General features: G+C 39.8%; 1 protein-coding gene across 3 annotated transcripts in view; it reads right to left on the reverse strand.

The window, feature by feature from the left end:
* The window catches only part of NAB1 (NGFI-A binding protein 1), a 74,881-nt gene extending 71,574 nt beyond the window's left edge, over positions 1-3,307 (reverse strand). The window contains exon 1 of one of the 3 annotated variants that reach the window (XM_039321937.1): positions 2,799-3,307. The gene's annotated coding sequence lies outside the window, so the exon portion shown is untranslated. The remainder of the gene's footprint in view (positions 1-2,798) is intronic. The other 2 variants (XM_039321938.1, XM_039321936.1) reach the window with 2 other exon arrangements.
* Positions 3,308-16,545: the final 13,238 nt, after the last annotated feature.

Here is a 16,545-nt window from a genome sequence, read left to right on the forward strand (position 1 = left end):
TTGATAAATTAAAGTTGCCCTTCCATTTTAATTTAGCTCACTTCTCCCTCTTTAGTTAGGAAACTTAAGTTCTATGGAAGGATAACAAGCAAAACTTAACAGCAATAGCTTAAGTGACACAGATTTTTATATAAGTGGGCAGAAAGCAAAAGTTTAATATAGGATTGTTCCTATATTAAAGATTCCACTTGATACATTTAGATATCAAATGCCAGTAAATATTTCTTGGTTCTACCACAGAAATGAGAGCAAATTCCAAACTTTAATAATGAAAAATCCTACTTGTTGACTTCTTTCCCAATCCAATACCAATGAGGTTCTATACAAATGAATGATTTCTCTATAAAATGAGCTGAACCTATTTCAGAGGGGAAACATGCAAAGAAAAATACAGTAATATTTTCCCACAGCCATTTAGCTTTACTACCCTAGCACTAGCTAGCTCAGACCTCTCACATTAAAAGAGTAATTATCTCCCAAGAGAATTTCCCAAAAATATTGATTTCAGCACAAGTGCCTGTCTCCAAAAGGTCTCTTTAAAGTAACTATGCTTTGGACCGCTGTTTATTTTCCACAATATTAGCAGCTATACATTTTAACAACCTTTCTGCAGCTTCATATTTTTTTATTGAAATATTGCAAGTGGATGGCTATTATTGTAAGGACTTTTAGCCTTGAAACTAACAGACACTGACATCTTAAATGCTAAACTCATCCTTATCCATCCCCCCCACATACACACACCCTGTGCGCACACACAAAACCTAATAAACACAGCTTACTTCCAAAGAGCCACCTATTTAGATCTGGGTTCCACCAGTGTTCCCCCTCCCAACAAACCAGCAAGCTTATTCAGCAGAAAAAAAGATTCTTTCAACAAATGAAATCAATCTGAAGAGATGAAACAATTTTAAGATTTACTGATAATTCTACAGAGATCTTTAAAATTAATCATACTGTTTCAATCAAGCTACCAAGTTTGCATTATAGTTTTTGTATACTGCATATTTTGCAAAATAATTTTTGTAGCAGAATACAGTAATAATCTTTCTATATTTATCTGTGTATGTGCACATACATACAGCTCAAATATCTATTATCTACCAATTTCCTCAAATAAGACACTATGGATATAATTTGGTAATATATCCAAGAGTTCCTATCTTAAAATATTTCAGATACTCAAAGTATACAAATGTTCAAATGTAAATAAGACCTCCTAAATTAAAAAGCTGAATTGTATGTATCATTTTTTCTCACACTTTTGGTTGTTCTATGGCTCCAAACACTTGAGAGGGCAAAAAACAACAACAAAACAGAATCTTCTCAATAAAGCATTCTATGTTGGCTTTGATTTGCAAGGAGACAGGATGTATTACCATCCGTGTTGAAACATATCTGAGTACAGTACTGATAGTCAAACTAAAGTTTTAAAACTGAATTAAAGATGTTTTTCAAAAATATATATATTGGGAAGATAGCCTCAAAAGCAATCCCCACCCCAAGTTAGAAATATATAAAAATGTTCACCAAAGATAAGTTTCCTAATTCTTAAGATGTTCAAAGCTATTAAAACAATTGTTAATCCAGTCGGCAAATAATTAAGATTAGCTATCCATATCAAATCAAATATTTATTGCGATCGTAGACAAGGACAACCTTATGTATACCGTATACTTAACGCTGTAAAACATTCCCTCTTTTGCAATGTTTGGATTGCATACCATCTCTCCCAACTTTTAATGAAGACAATGCAAGGATGTTTCAGTACTTTCCGCCCACGCCCACGCCCTCACCCTTTTTTTTTTTTGCACTGGATTTCTCTGGGAATTATCCACACGCCACCCACCCACACACGCATCCTCGCTCTCCTTCCGGCAATCTACAGCAGCGGGAACCAACTGCAGCGCAGGAGCAGTGCAAACAGCCCTCTTAGGCGAGAAAGAGGCAGGGCGCTTCTATATTCCGTTCGCCCCTTTTCCCTCTTACAAACATTAACTCTGCCTATACACCTATTTAATTTAGAAGGAAGCTCCACTAGCCTCCCTGGTACTTGCTCCCAGGTAAAGAAGTAGGATTGCGGCCTCGTTTTTGACACGCCGCTGTCCCCATCAGTTTCGCTTCCGAAATGCGAGCCCGGCTAAGCGAAACTCGTGCGGATGTTACCTGTGCAGGTATCCCGCGTCTAGAGTATTGTTTATCTAGAAGTGTTTTTATCCCACCTGCGCTCAAGCTGATTCGTGCATTTTTTAACCCAGCCACTGACTTCGGAGCGAGTTAGAAGCACCCGCGCAAGTTTGTAAAGGCGCGCAGATCGGGCTGCAGGAAGGGGCGCTGAATTTAAGACCGCTCATTCAAGTTTGAAACCCCGAAGCACACACCCCTATTCCAAGCTCCAGCGACAATTAAAACGAGATCTGCGATTTTTATATTGTTCCTTCCAGAGTAGACTATAATGAGCCCATTGGCTCCAATTTTACTACGATTGCAAGGACGGACGCAGTTCCGCTTCAAAGAGCTCCCCCCCGCAATACCGTTTCGCAAGATGCCAGCCGAAACCTCCCGCGCACGCCAACGACCCACGCGCCTTCGAGTTTAGTGGGTGCCGGGCCCACTAAAGGCGCGCGAACGCAACCATTCAGCCGGAGAGAAAAAGCGCACGCGGCGCCAAAGGGTGCGCCGCTGAGCCTCCGGACTGCGCCGCCCCACGCCTTCGGAGCGGAGCGAAGGGAAGCCACCGCTGTCGCCTGGAAACTCCCGTGCGATCGCCAGCCACAAGGTGAGAGTCCCGGACTTACTTCTCCTCCAGGACCTCCTCGCAGCCGCAGCCGCTGCTCTGCGTCCGGGTCTTTTCCTAGCCGGGGAAGATGTTGGTCAGAAGTTACGGCCAAAGTCCCCCTCGCCTGCGGCCAAGCTTTTCCCTTTCCATCGGTGGGTGTGCTGCTTCCACCTCCTAGGCTCCGCTCTGACCCGCAAGCCCGAAGCGCGGGAATGGCTGCCGCTCTGGCGGCGGCGGGAGCAGGAGCAGCAGCCTCCGCCTCCTCCACCGCTGCCGCCGCCACCGCCGCCGCCTCCTTGCCTTCTCTTCTGCCTGCGCATCCACGGCCCCCTCCCGCGCCGTCACATGGGGAGATTCCGTTCTTGCTCCCGCCTGCTCCGCTCTCCTGCTCCTCCCTCCCACTCGCGGCCGCGTGACGCAGATCCTGGCGTGGGCAGCGTGAAGACGGGGGCGGCCGCGGCTGCTCCTGGCTCGGCGGCCCTTGCTTTGCCGCCTGGAACAGAAGGCGGCCGCTCCGAAGGAAGTGCTCGGCAGCCGAGCAAGGGAGGCGGTCCCTGGGAGTGCCAGCGAAGGAGGGAGCGGTGGCAGCGCCGCAGTCCCTGAGCGCTGGAGGGCTTTAGTTCAGTGAGGTGAAAGGACGCCCATCTTCTGGGGAGGGGCGTCGGCGTGAGCTCCTCTTCCCCGAGGGAGATGGCGATTGGGGGTCTCGTTTAACAACTTTGCAGGGCCACAATTTAAATTTTGGGCAGGCTTGGATGCCCGCGTTGCGTCACGTCCCCAGCAAGAACCGCAGCTTCCTAATGGGGTTTATTTTCAGGGCTATTATTATTTTGTGTGGGTAATCTATACTTAGATTCGCAATCTAAGACTGGTGGAAACTTAATAATTCAAGCCCAATGAATGATTAAGGTAGCGTTTAAGAAACTAGGCAGTTCCAAGCAAGGTGTTGTTGGGTTTTTTTGTTTTCTTTGTAAAATTAGGCTGCTCGTATCTGATAAATTCAATATTTCCAGATATCAAAGAAGTTCTTTATTGCTCTCGATTGGTTATAACAATGGATTTCTTTTTCCATAAGTGTTCAACTTCAATCTGCAAGCCCTGGTGTTTCATAATTTTTCCCCGTTATTTTTCATCAATCCTAGCATCCCCTGGAAGAGCATTATCAATGAACCAGACATTCTTCTTTTCAATAGCTGATATCAGACATGTTATAAATAAGATGCCTGTCTATGTGGAGCTTAAAGTCCCAAAAGATCTTTACCCACTCATTATCCAAAACCTTCTGAACTTGATGGTCCCAATAGTTTTTACTGCATTCAAATTCAAAGCTCAAGAGCAAAGTTTCCATTGAAGAATTCTGGCAACTGAGTCATGATGCTGCTTGGAGTCAGTTAGTGATATTTTGCTGCAGCCGTTGATCCAATGGCCAGTTGTTTTGCTCTTTTTATTGTAAAGGTGACAATTTGCTGTTGTTACATGTTGAATTTTCACCTTCATGCAATTAGTAGGCAAAGCTTGTTCTTGAGCTGCTAGAATAAAGCCATCAGTTTCTTTAACATTCCTAATCTTAACCAACTCCTGGGGTTTTGTGTTTTTTTGGGTCAGCTTTTACTTCTATATCTTTCAAGTATTGACTCTTCATTGGCTTGTTCTTCCAATAAGCAAATTTGTATGCAATTGCTTCTTTTCTGTAGTCATTGTTGTTTCCAAGAGCTTTCCTTGATTAACTACCTGCTGGTTTGGCCTTCATATGTATTGAGCTCTTCTTAAAGATCTTAATTGCTTCTATTCTGAGCATATGTGTGTCTGCAAACAAATTAAAATGTAGTATGTATGTTCATGCAAGTACCTGTAATAAATACCAGTAGTATTTATTCCCAGAAAACAGACATAAGAGGGTGCCCAGGACTATTCAAAAGTGAATTCCTAATTCTTCTTGCCTAAAATGAATAGAGAATTGCAGCCCCTTCTTCCTTTCCCCAGTATCCCCCTGCTTCTTGTTTTTTGAATGTTTTCAGACAATGAATTCAAGAACTTTGTCCAACAATGAATATATTTATAGCACATGTCTGATTATACAAATTGCACAGTGAGATTTCATCTAAAGTTAAAGGTCAGATTGTAGCAATAGACTAAAGGTTTTGTGGTTATGTTACACCCCAAATAATATTTCATGCCAAAGATCCCCAATCTTTTCGACACCAGGGACCGGATCCCTGGAGAAAGGTTTTTCCACGGACCGGAGGGGGCGTGGTTTTGTATGCTGCCTGCATCTCGCGGATGGGGCTTTGCTTGTTTGTGCGGACCGGTACTGGTCCACGGACCGGGGATTGGGGACCTCTGTTTTATGCCATCTTTTCAAGCTTGTGCCTATTTCTGTATTGTATCTTTCAATTATTTGTGCAAGTTCCAGTATCTTTTTTAACTGCTGTTGCTTCTTACAGCTCTTCCGAATTTTGTTCTGAATATCCTCTTGTATTAATCTGGTATAAGTCATAGTCACCACCCTCCAATTAAAACAGAAATGTTCATGGGACGGTAAAGTTGCAACATTATCTGAAAAACATTCCTCTTGAGAAGAGCGAGAATGACAATTTTCATTAACTGGATTTAAATAGAATAATATCAAATATATTCCAAAAATTAATACAATCTGTCATTTATAGAGCACTCCATGAAACAATGAGTTCATTAACAAAACTCCTGTTCACATGAACAAAGAACCTGCTGAGCTTCACTGGGCCCATAGACCAAGGGAACGCCACCACCAGCCTGGCCATGGAATCAAGTAGCTCAGAAAGTTGGAAGTTGGCACAATGGCAACAATCCCAACTGTACCCTAGAACCCACCTAGCAAGCAGGATCTTGCACCTGACAATCTATGGAATTGCCTCTGGAAGAATCATGGATGATGGTCACTACACTTCTGTCCACGCTCAGAGAACATGGCTGAGGCCACACCCACGGCATAGGCATATTTCCTAGAGCAGGGGTGTCAAACTCAATTTCACTGAGGGCCACATCAGCATTGCGGTTGCCCTTGGGGGGGCGGGGGTGTGTGGCCAGAGTGGGTACAGCCTACTGGATGGGCGTGGAGTAGGTGTGGCCTACTGGGTGGGCGTGGCCAGTTCTACATCATTCCCGTCAAGGGTGTCTGTGGGGGCCTAGGCAGGAGTGGGACAGATCTGAGGGTCTCTGGCAGAAGGGGGTGGGACTGGGGCAAGTGCCAAGGCATGGTCCACTGGGGCAAGTGCCAAGATGGCCACCACAAAATTGTACGTTGGCTCCCGGCTGGCCTGGGCCAGGGACAAGGCAGTGGGGGCCATTCCCTCACTGTTTCCAGGATGGCTTCGTGGGCCACATGAAACCACTTCGCAGGCCGCATCTGGCCCCCGGGCCTTGTGTTTGACATGTCTGTCCTAGAGGGAAATATCTCCTAGAGAGGAGCTAGGCATATCTCCTAGAGAGAAATATCCTCTGAGCCCAGCCAAGCTTCAGGTTTCAGATCGCTTTTTTTCCCCCTGATCAAATCACAGATGAGGACAGCCTTATTATCGACTGACCTGGCATTCAACAGCAACAGCTAAAAACAGAGAGATGTAGGGTCGAGACCAGAGGAATGCACCACCAGAATGTATTCTGTATTCTGGTAGTGAAGGGCATATTCTGCAAGAGTGGCCTGCCTCCTTCTCCTGTCTCCCTGTTACTCCTTTTCTTGGGAATAATTTTCTTGGTAATTATCACTGACCAAAATAAGAAATGGCAAATTTCAAAGGTGGTATAGGTAATTATGTATTCTGTTTTTAAAAGCTCTCTAAAGTACAGCTGTGCATGTAATATTTCTAGAGAAATCTTCATTAGAGACAATTATATTTTTCTTGTCTTCTGAATGCTGCTTTTGGCAGCATCAAAAAAATATAGAAGAGATTAGTCTTCTCATTAATTGTGGCTATACTTTATTTGAAAACATTGTGATGCATTTAAGGAGGACACTTGCTATACTTGAGTTTCATCTTCATTTTCCTTCTTGATTTTTTAAAAATGCCCTAAATTTCCTTTTTCCTCGCCATTATGTCTTTTATCACCATGAAACTCCTAACAAGTTTTTCCCAGTATTTTTAATCCTGGAATGCCAGATTCTCTTTTCAAGCAACATCATATGAAACAGCATAAGCCTTGGCATATGTTGGAAACTGGTTGGCTGCTATTCAGTTTCCAGTCTCCTTTAGTCAAGTTGAAGTCTTGGCAGCAATATAGAAGTGCTTGGCCACTGCCTTTTTCCCCTGGGTCTTATTCTGCTTTCCCAGTCTACAGTAGTCTAGTCTAATATTCTTGGTACTCTTCCTTCCCAGCTTCCACCCAGCATGCATCACAAAATACAATTCATAACTAAGGGGTTTATGTTGGGCAATTCTCAGTTCTACTGTACTTCCTGTCCAACAAACTGAAAGTGCTTTTTAAAAGTCAGACTGGTGTTCAGGAAAATTTACTATGGGATTGATCCAGAAGAGAAATCAATCGAATGCCATTTGTTTACCCAAAGGGATTTTTATGCTGTGAAGTTCAACAGAGAAGTTTCCACAGGGAATCAACAGCATCAAAATGGTAACTGCAACTGGGTGAACAAAGCTCCATCCCCTTTTAAGGTACACTGCTTTGATTACCCCTGCTGAGACTATTTTGTTGACCACTTTTGCACACCCCCAAACCCCTTGGAGTTATTCCTATTTCAAAGACTAGAATAGTTTCTTTAATTCAGAGGTTCTGTATGGTTCCATAAACAGCCTAAGATACTTGTAAATTATTAGGAACATCTGACAGCTGTTCATAACACCTGCACCTGACACTTGTCACATCCACACCGAGAATATTTTTTCTGGGCAATGAGTACATTTTAGGCAAAAGTTGTGGATTAAGTCCCCCTATGGATCCCAGAGACATTCTTGTAAATGAATATCATGTTAGAGCCTAACATTTGCCTTGGCAAAGGCTAGTTTCCTGTTTAATTAATACTGCTTTAAACTAATTCAGTTGTGGATGATTTAGGTCCATCTCAGTTGTAATGAAGACAATGTCATAAGGCTATGACAGGACAAAAAGATATTGCTGAGTATTGCTAAGATTTACTTAAATGGAAGAGGGGAATGATCCTGAGTGGCTTACTATGAGCCAGCCATGCTGTAAATAGCTCAAGATCATAATATATAACCTGATGGGCCTACCATATTTTCCAGCGTATAAGATGACCCCCGACTTCGGAGAAGATATGCATGGTTAGAAAGTCGTCTTATACGCCGGAAAATACTGTATGTTTATTTTCTCTTTTTGAGCCACACACATGCATAAATGCAATTTCTCCTCTTTTCTATTGCAACTGAGCCTTCCTGTACCTGTAGGCCACTAAGAATGTTGAATCGTCATTGTATTATTTCTTTTGAGAAAGAAGAAGTTATCCTTTTTCCAGAAAGAGTAAAAATTATTGATTCTGCTTCAAGTGTGCATATTGGTAATAGTGTTCCTATTTCTCACAGATGCTGTTTAGCTCCTACCGTATTGGCTCTTTAGTTTACTATAAGAATGCGCAAGGAATATAATTATTAGTAAGAGGGGGAGCTTGATCCCATTGCCGTCAGGATTAACTGGTTCTTAGGCTGCAAGCTGAACACATTTCTACATAGAAATGGGGTTTGGTTTTTTCTTTTCATTTTTCTATATTCCAGATTCAGTCATTTCCTCTGCAGATGATTATAGAGAGTCATACAAAGTCAAAGGTATTTTCTAATTGTTGTGAAGATTTTGTAAACTCGAAAAGAAACAAGATACCATATGTGTGACACCAGCACTTCTCTATCACCAAACTTTAAAAAAAAAATTCTGATGATTCCTACAATATTCATATGCTAGAGGTTAATCGGAGGAATCACTATTTAGCAAATAATGTGTTGCCAAATTGTAAGCAGTGAATTTGGACATCCAAGGTCCTACCTTTAGTTCAAGTCGGGTCTACCAAATCCAATGAAGATGCTTCCTTCCCCATCACTACAACACCCATATGTGTCAACTTTTTGAAGGAGAGGAGACAGCAGTGGCATCTATGTACTTATCCTATATCTCGTTTCTGTATTCCCCATGCCTGTTTCCATACTTTGCATACAACTCCCCTTAATTTGAACAAAATGCCTTTGGTGGTTGTAGTTGTTTTTAAAATGTAAGTATATGTCTAAAATCTGCAGAATTTATTGTGATTTAAGGGGAAGATGATCAAACTGTTAGCAAGCAAAATGTACTGTGGTAAGACAAAAAAAGGTAATGACAAGAAACATGGTGGGAGTGAAGCTGTGCTGAATATATTTAAAGAGGCAGAACGGGAAGGAATTCAAGAGGTAGGAGAGGGATATTTGAATCTGCCTAGTCAACTCTTAATCCCTGTGATATTCAAGATAATTCAAAAGAGCAATTTGTTTCTATTTTATGCATAGCTAATGGAAATGTACATGCAACTAGTTACTAGAAGAAAGAATTTTAGAGAGTTGAATATGGTACATTAGAAGCAATATTTCTGTCTGTCTGTGTGTTTGTGTGTGTGTATGTGTGTGTAAACACACAGGCAGACAATAGATAGTGAGCTCACTCAAATACCATGTTAAAAGAATGTATAAGACAGAGTCAGATTGCCTATTGTTAATATATAATTACTATTAATGCATAGTGTTATACATTTTAAATAAGAAAGAAGCTTATTCTATAATTATTAAAAACAGAAGGTGAACAGTAAAAAAAATAATCAGGAAATTCTCTAGAATACGTACATGGCGCTCATTAGGTTTATAGAATAATAGAATATATATAGCTTAGGGTTGAACTGTGGAATTTTTTGTGCTTTCTGAGCTTTGTGGTGTGCTTGCAGATGTTTCATTACCTTACTAGGTACCATCATCAGTGCACTGATTTATATGCAAACAGCCAAGCTCAGAATATCAAGGACTCTCATTTATAGAGTATCTTTGTAGCAGACAAAATGATTTTCTGAATTTATTTTTTACTAAACTATATTAACACAGTGTCATGGTTCTGATAGATGAAACCCATGAAAAGAACTTTGAGGCAGAATTCTTCCTTAAAGAACAATTTATTCAGGAAACAATGTATCGGCACTACATAGTTGAACCCAAAAACTAAATTCCCTTCCCCCAGATACAAAGTAACAAAGTGCAATTCCCACCCTCAATAAGCTGTCATAAATCACATTCTCCAATTAGCCTAAAAACGCAGGCTTTCTCCCCAGCTCCTCAGCCCACCAAAACATTATCAGCTCGTCCTTGGATTCCCACAAGCAGCGTTATTGTTATGGCTAGCTGAGCTTGAGCTTTCATCCCAACCTCCCCCTCTTCTGCACCTGATTTCTGAATATCAGAAAAAGCATATTAAAAGCAAATAGAAAATGGCTGCAATTTTCATCACTTGTCAGAGTGGGAACATCCAATGTTTACAGTGTTGACACACAGTTAAGCAAAGCATGTTTTCTAGGCTTTTGACTGAAATCTGAGAGCTAGTTTGGTCTAGTGGTTGGCGCCAGGGTAGAAAGTGGGAGACCGTGAGTTCAAATCTTGTCTTAGCCCTGGAAGCCAGCTGGATGGCTTTGGGCCAGTTACTCTCTTTCAGTCAAACTTATGTCACAGGATTGTTGTTGGAAAAATAGGAGGAGGAAGGTGTGTTGGATATGTTCGCAACTTGAGTTATTTGTAACAATAATAAAGCAATACAAGTAATAAAGGGATGCACATAATAATATAAATAAAATAAAAAGAACAAAAAAATAAAATGTGATATCAACATTGAAGGTGGGATAAAATTGTCTTTTTTTCCTGACAGTGAAATCATATAATGCATATTTTAATTGAATCCAAATAAGAAACAGAGAAGCTCATGTTGCAGATGCATAAGTTCATTGAACAACTTTCTTTTAACATTTAAAACATAATTCCAAGAAAGATCTAAAGTATTCCACTGTGTGAAAGACCATCCATAGACTGTCCCTAACAGCCTTTGTCTCTCCTCATTTGGAAAAGACTTCTGAACAGGCCCCCTCTGAAGGGGATGTTAGGGGCTAGGAAATCACATAAGGGAGAAATGAAGACAGGAGATTTGAAAAGCACCCATTCAATAGGGCCCAAAGGAAGAACAACTCAATCAGAAGGAAGACATGAGAAGGAATGAAGCTGTGTGCAGAAAGAACTGTTGTACTAGCACTGAATAGTTGTCAGCCTTCAAGACTGGGAAAAGAAGTGCTAAAATCTCTTAACGTTTAAACCCTGAATCTAACACATACGCATGTATATTATTCCTTTTTGTAATACTTTTATTAAAAATTATAATTATGATAAAAAATACAAACTAAAAAAAGGAAAAAATATGCAGGAAACAAGAATAGAAAAAATAGAAAGAATATAGTAAAGAAAAAGAAATATCTATAAATAAATGACTTCCCCCTTCATCACAATGTATAAATAATTTTAGTAACTTACCACCTTTTTTAAAAAAACAGCAAATGATCTCTTCCTTCCATAATACATCTCTTATCTATAAAGCAATCTGTAAAATCGCATCATTTTAGTTCTAATTAGCAAAAATCTGTTAAGAATTAACAACATATTTTGATCAAATAAAGCAACTTTATATTCTTTTTAACAGTCTTAATTTTTTTGTGCCTTCAAATGTCAAATCAAATCATACTTTCATTTTTTTTATTTGTCCCTTTTCACAACATTCTAAAAAGCTTTAACCATCTTTTGTAAATCCAATATAGAAAAATTATCTCATTTACTTTCTTGGTTTGTTATTTGTGTATTTCTTACAAATATTAAGACATTTCACCAATTTCTTTTATATGTTCAATACAGAACAGCATATTTCCCCCCATATCATTCTGTCTGTCATTTTTAGATCTATTTTTAGATCAGTTATATATATAATTTTCCCTCAAGATTTCTTTTCTGACTTATTGATATCATTTATTCCAGACTTCTACAATTTTGTGCCCTTCATATTGGTTGAACTTAACTCCCATAGTCTCTAGTTATTATCTATGTTAGTCAAGGATTTGGGAAGCTGAAGTAAACATTAACCAGGCTGGCAAATTGATTTGATCTGTTTCCCAACAGCAAAGCTGATGGATTAATCAGATCAAAAGAATGCCTGGGAACCAAAGTCTTCTCCCACACAATCCCACTCATTCTGACCTTGCCTGCCCTTTTGGATCTGGCATAAATGATTGCTATCCGATTGATCTTGACTGCAATTGTGCCTGACATGAAAATCCTCCCCACTCCTGTAGTATACACAAAACCCATTAGAATCCAATAGGTTTTACTTCTGAACATTTATGTAGTGTAAAAGATACCACTACTTAGAATGGTAATGTGGAAAATGCAGTGGCAATACAAATTGATTCTGCACACATCTGGGGGGGGATTGTTTAAACAATGGTTCCTGGATGAGTTGAATCAGTATAAAGGTTATACAGCATTTCTTTCATTACAGCAAACATTCAGTTAGCAAACAAAACTAATAGGAAATAGGTTGGTAACTGCAAACAATTTGTTGCAACTAAATGAAAATACACATTCTTGTTGCATTTTATAATAATTATTTTATCACTGTTTAAGTTGTATTCCCTTAAGTGCTCTCAGTTCTTCCTGAAAAAAATCAAAAATATTCTGCTGTACACAGTATAAGATGTTAATTAACTCCATACAAAAGAGATAAAAATTGTTACTAACCGCTATCCCATGGGGTCTTGCTTTGAAGGAAAATATGATTGAGTCGTATTGTTAAACAAAATAGACATTGCATTCAACATTGTTCCTTTTTATTTTAATTTCTAAAATCTGTGCAAGCTAGAGATCACCTACACAGCAATATCTGAATTTTTAATCACTATGTCAAAAATGACATTGAAATATTTAATTTTTAAAGACTGTAGCAGCTGGCATTGTTTAGTCTCCTGACTGTGCATGTGTCTTTGAAATCATCAGGGTGGGCTCAACATAAGCAACAGGTAAGTGAGTTCTCAGCACTCCCCACAAGATGTGTAAAATAAAGCAAAAATGTTCGGGCATGCAGTTGGTGTCAAGAAAGTTCCAGAGGCTGTTCTAAGACTGCAAACGTAACAGCTGGTGTAGCTCCCTGTTGAGATTCTTGAAGCTCATCTCCCACGACTTGCTCCTCAGTGTTTTTGACAGGCGCCAGAAGTGGAGGAGGAAGAAGAGGAGGACGAGGACAAGGCGATGAACAAGTTGATGTGCCTCATCCACTCAGTACAGTCTGTTTAATTGTGCAAGCTTTTGACTACCACATAAGGTTGCAACACAAACAGAATTACTATTTTAAAATGTATGTTGAACCATATTTTCCAAAGATGCTACTGTCATTTGAAGAAAACACTCCAAACTGTTTGCTTTTTAATACAGAAGGTTGATGATTCTTTGCATATGTATATGTTCTGAGTGTACCAGAGATTTCTTATAATAGTCCCAAGTTATTCTGCATTTTATATAGTATAATGGAATGAAGGAAGCTGCTCATGGGGAAGGCTTTCTTCCATATGCACATTTTGGTTGCAAAACAGGCATGGAATGCAAGAGGCTTAAAAATGTCCTGGTTTAGGTACTTCCAGGGCTACAAAAGTGAAAGTTATACTTAGCATTGGATATGTTGCAGGCCTGGCACTGTACAATTCTGGGATAGTAAAGCCACAGAAGATCATAAGCCCAAAGAGGCTTACAAGGGTTGATATTACTATCACCTTTTTTATGTTAAAATCAATGTTTTGTTTTTGGCAATGCAGCCACTTAATTCAAAATGCTTTAAGGTGTATTTAAGAATAGTGAGGAAAGTGGACATACCACCCATTTGCTGAGCTCTTCTCCACTTTAGCCAGCCCCTGCTTTGGAAACTACAAAGTTGTTGCTTAGTAGAAAAGAACTGCCAAGCAAAATGCCTTTCACCATAAACTACATTTCCCAGAGTGCACTATAAGGTAATGGATACCATATCTTGGACTTACTGGAGTCTGGCAATGGTCCAAATTGATTGTGAGTAACTTATCAGCTGGATGGATCACAATTTGTATAGGTCACATAGCACATAAAGAGGTCAAGTTCTATTTTGGGACTACCAAATTAGTGGATGAATGAATGCCCCACTAAGCAGTAAGAAAAAGGATATCAGAAGAAAACAGCATCAAATGATACTGTTTGTGGAATGAAGCTTGATGAACAGCACAAGAGAGCTTTGGTGCAGTTCAGGATCATAGGAATCATTATATAAGCCATTCAGAAAGCCCACTTTAGCATAGAATAGTATCCCTGGCACTGGTTTTCTCCAGATACTAGCTGGAGGTAACAGAAGGAGTAATCCAATATCTAGAAGGCAAAACATTAAAAAGTATTGGTACAGATCATCCCATCCCAAATCAACCAGAGCATTGTTGTCCATGTCAAAAAAAATAATGGTGTTTTCATATAAAAATCACTAGGAATTTAACCTCAGCTCCACAACATCCTCTGTAATGAGAGCTGTGCTAGATCAGAGGCCCATCTAGTCCAATACCTGCTCCTTCAATGATCAGACAGAAGCTCTAGAAAGCCCAGGAGTAGGATGTCAACTGATGTTACTTCATCAGTTAGTATTTATCAGCAGGCTGCTCTTGAACTTCAAGACTTCCCACATCTTTCTTACATGATATTATATATCGGAACTGGCATGCTGCAAAACAAAGCATCTGTTTTATTCCAGAAACTTTCTTAGAAGATAAATGCCATCAGCGGTTGGAATCATGCTTTGAAATGTGCCTGCATGCCTAGAATAAAGGACAAAGATAAGCAAAGAGTGTATACTGAGGTGGCTAATGGATAGATGTATCAGTGTTTGATGCTGGTTACATCTCCAAAGCAGTCATGTCCAGAGTCATGGTTTGACAATATCAACAACATGTTTATCACATTGTAAAAAAAACTCTACCAACCCTCAAAGTTTGGCATGATTTGCCATAAACGCTTCCAGTTAAAATAATGCGGAATCCTTTATGGAAGAGATGCTAAGATTGTACTTTACTTACTACATCTAAAAGCTAATGACTGGTTCATATAACCAAAAACTGGGCTCCTTTATAAAATATAGGTAGTCTTCGAGTTAGGACCAATATGGAGCCAATTGTAAGATATGGCTAATCTGATTTTATAACCTTTTTTATCAATTATTATGAGCAGGGCGTTTTTTCTCATAGAACGCCCAGAACGGAGTTCCGGCACCTTTTTTGGATGGAACCTTGTAGGGTAGGCAAAGCGGGTTGTATGAGTTCCAGCGCCTTTTTTTTTTTTTTTTTTTTAGAAAAAAAGCACTGATTATAAGCCGGTTTTGCCAAAATTCGGAAGTAAATGTAAAAATGGTGTAAAATGGGGTCATATGACTGTGACATTGTGTGTGGCCATACTGGACCAACTGCTAAGCACCGGTCATAAGTACCCCCAAGGAGGTCTGTCATAACTTTGGAACCAGGTCATAAGTCTATATTTATCTGTACGTACTTTCCTCAGTCTGCTCAACCCATTTGTAAACAATTGTGCAATTATGCAAGGAAGATCAATGCATCCCATTTGGTCTAAGATGCTAACAGCTGTTGGCTGTCTTGGCACTTCCAGTTATGCTTTACAGTCGAAAAGCAGGAAAAGATTTCTGCAACCAAGAGTGGTTGTGGGGTTGCAAGCACAGTATTGGATTGAGATTGGGGAGAATCATGTTCAAGTCCTCATTCGGCCATAGACTTCACTTTGGGACAATCCGTCTCTCTCAGCCCAACCTCTTTCACAGTGTTACAACATGGAAGAATAAAGAGAGACTTCCCATGTCATTGACCTAATTTCCAAGAATAAAAGCAGATTTAAATGTAATGAAGTGTAATTTTAGATTTGTACAAGGATCCTTTGGGTCACTTCTCTCTATTGAGCCACTCTTGTCAAAATGTATGTTTGCCTCACGAAGCAGTTGGTTTTCCTGTTGCAACTGAAGATACATCTTTTAATGTTTCTCATTTCACACATCATCTGGCTTCTATGCAAATAGTTGTGTCCGCAGGAGGAGAATGGTAGATCTGGATTTACTGCTAGGCTTCTTGGGATTTGAAAAAGCAACATTTCTGGCTCCCAGTTGTTTAACTGCAACAGCAAAATGATTTCTTATTCCACTTCAAACCATAAAAGGAAGAAAATCTGGAGTCACCAGGGGATCTATTTGTATGAAAGGACTATATCCATTTTCGGCTCCATTATTCAGGAGAAATTCATGAGCTCAGAAGTCTATATTTATAGTTGTCTATATTGTAATAGGTGCTGGGGGGTTGTTTGTTTTATTTTTCATCATATCTGTAAGGCTTAGGAGAGAATATATAACGTTTATGGACTCATGAAGATTTTTGATCACTGAGATTTCATGGGATATAATTTTTTCAATTTTGGGGAGGGGATAATGCACCTTGATTGTACCAGTGCCTGAAAACATCACCAGGGCTATTCTACTTAATGTTGGTACTGATCCTGAAGGTGCCTTACAGACAAAGAGCCCCAGGCAATTTCAGCCCTTATCATGTCCAGGAAGAGAAATAAAAACATTATCTAGAGAAGCTAAACTTAAGATAACGATGACAGAAAAATGAATGTGGCACGAGACAACTCTGAATTGAATGAAGTGTGAAACAGCCCCACACATCC

The sequence above is a fragment of the Crotalus tigris genome, unplaced genomic scaffold (genome assembly GCF_016545835.1).
Source record: "Crotalus tigris isolate CLP2741 ecotype Arizona unplaced genomic scaffold, ASM1654583v1 scf7180000023830.6690815, whole genome shotgun sequence".
In the NCBI taxonomy this organism is placed as follows: Eukaryota; Metazoa; Chordata; class Lepidosauria; order Squamata; family Viperidae; genus Crotalus; species Crotalus tigris.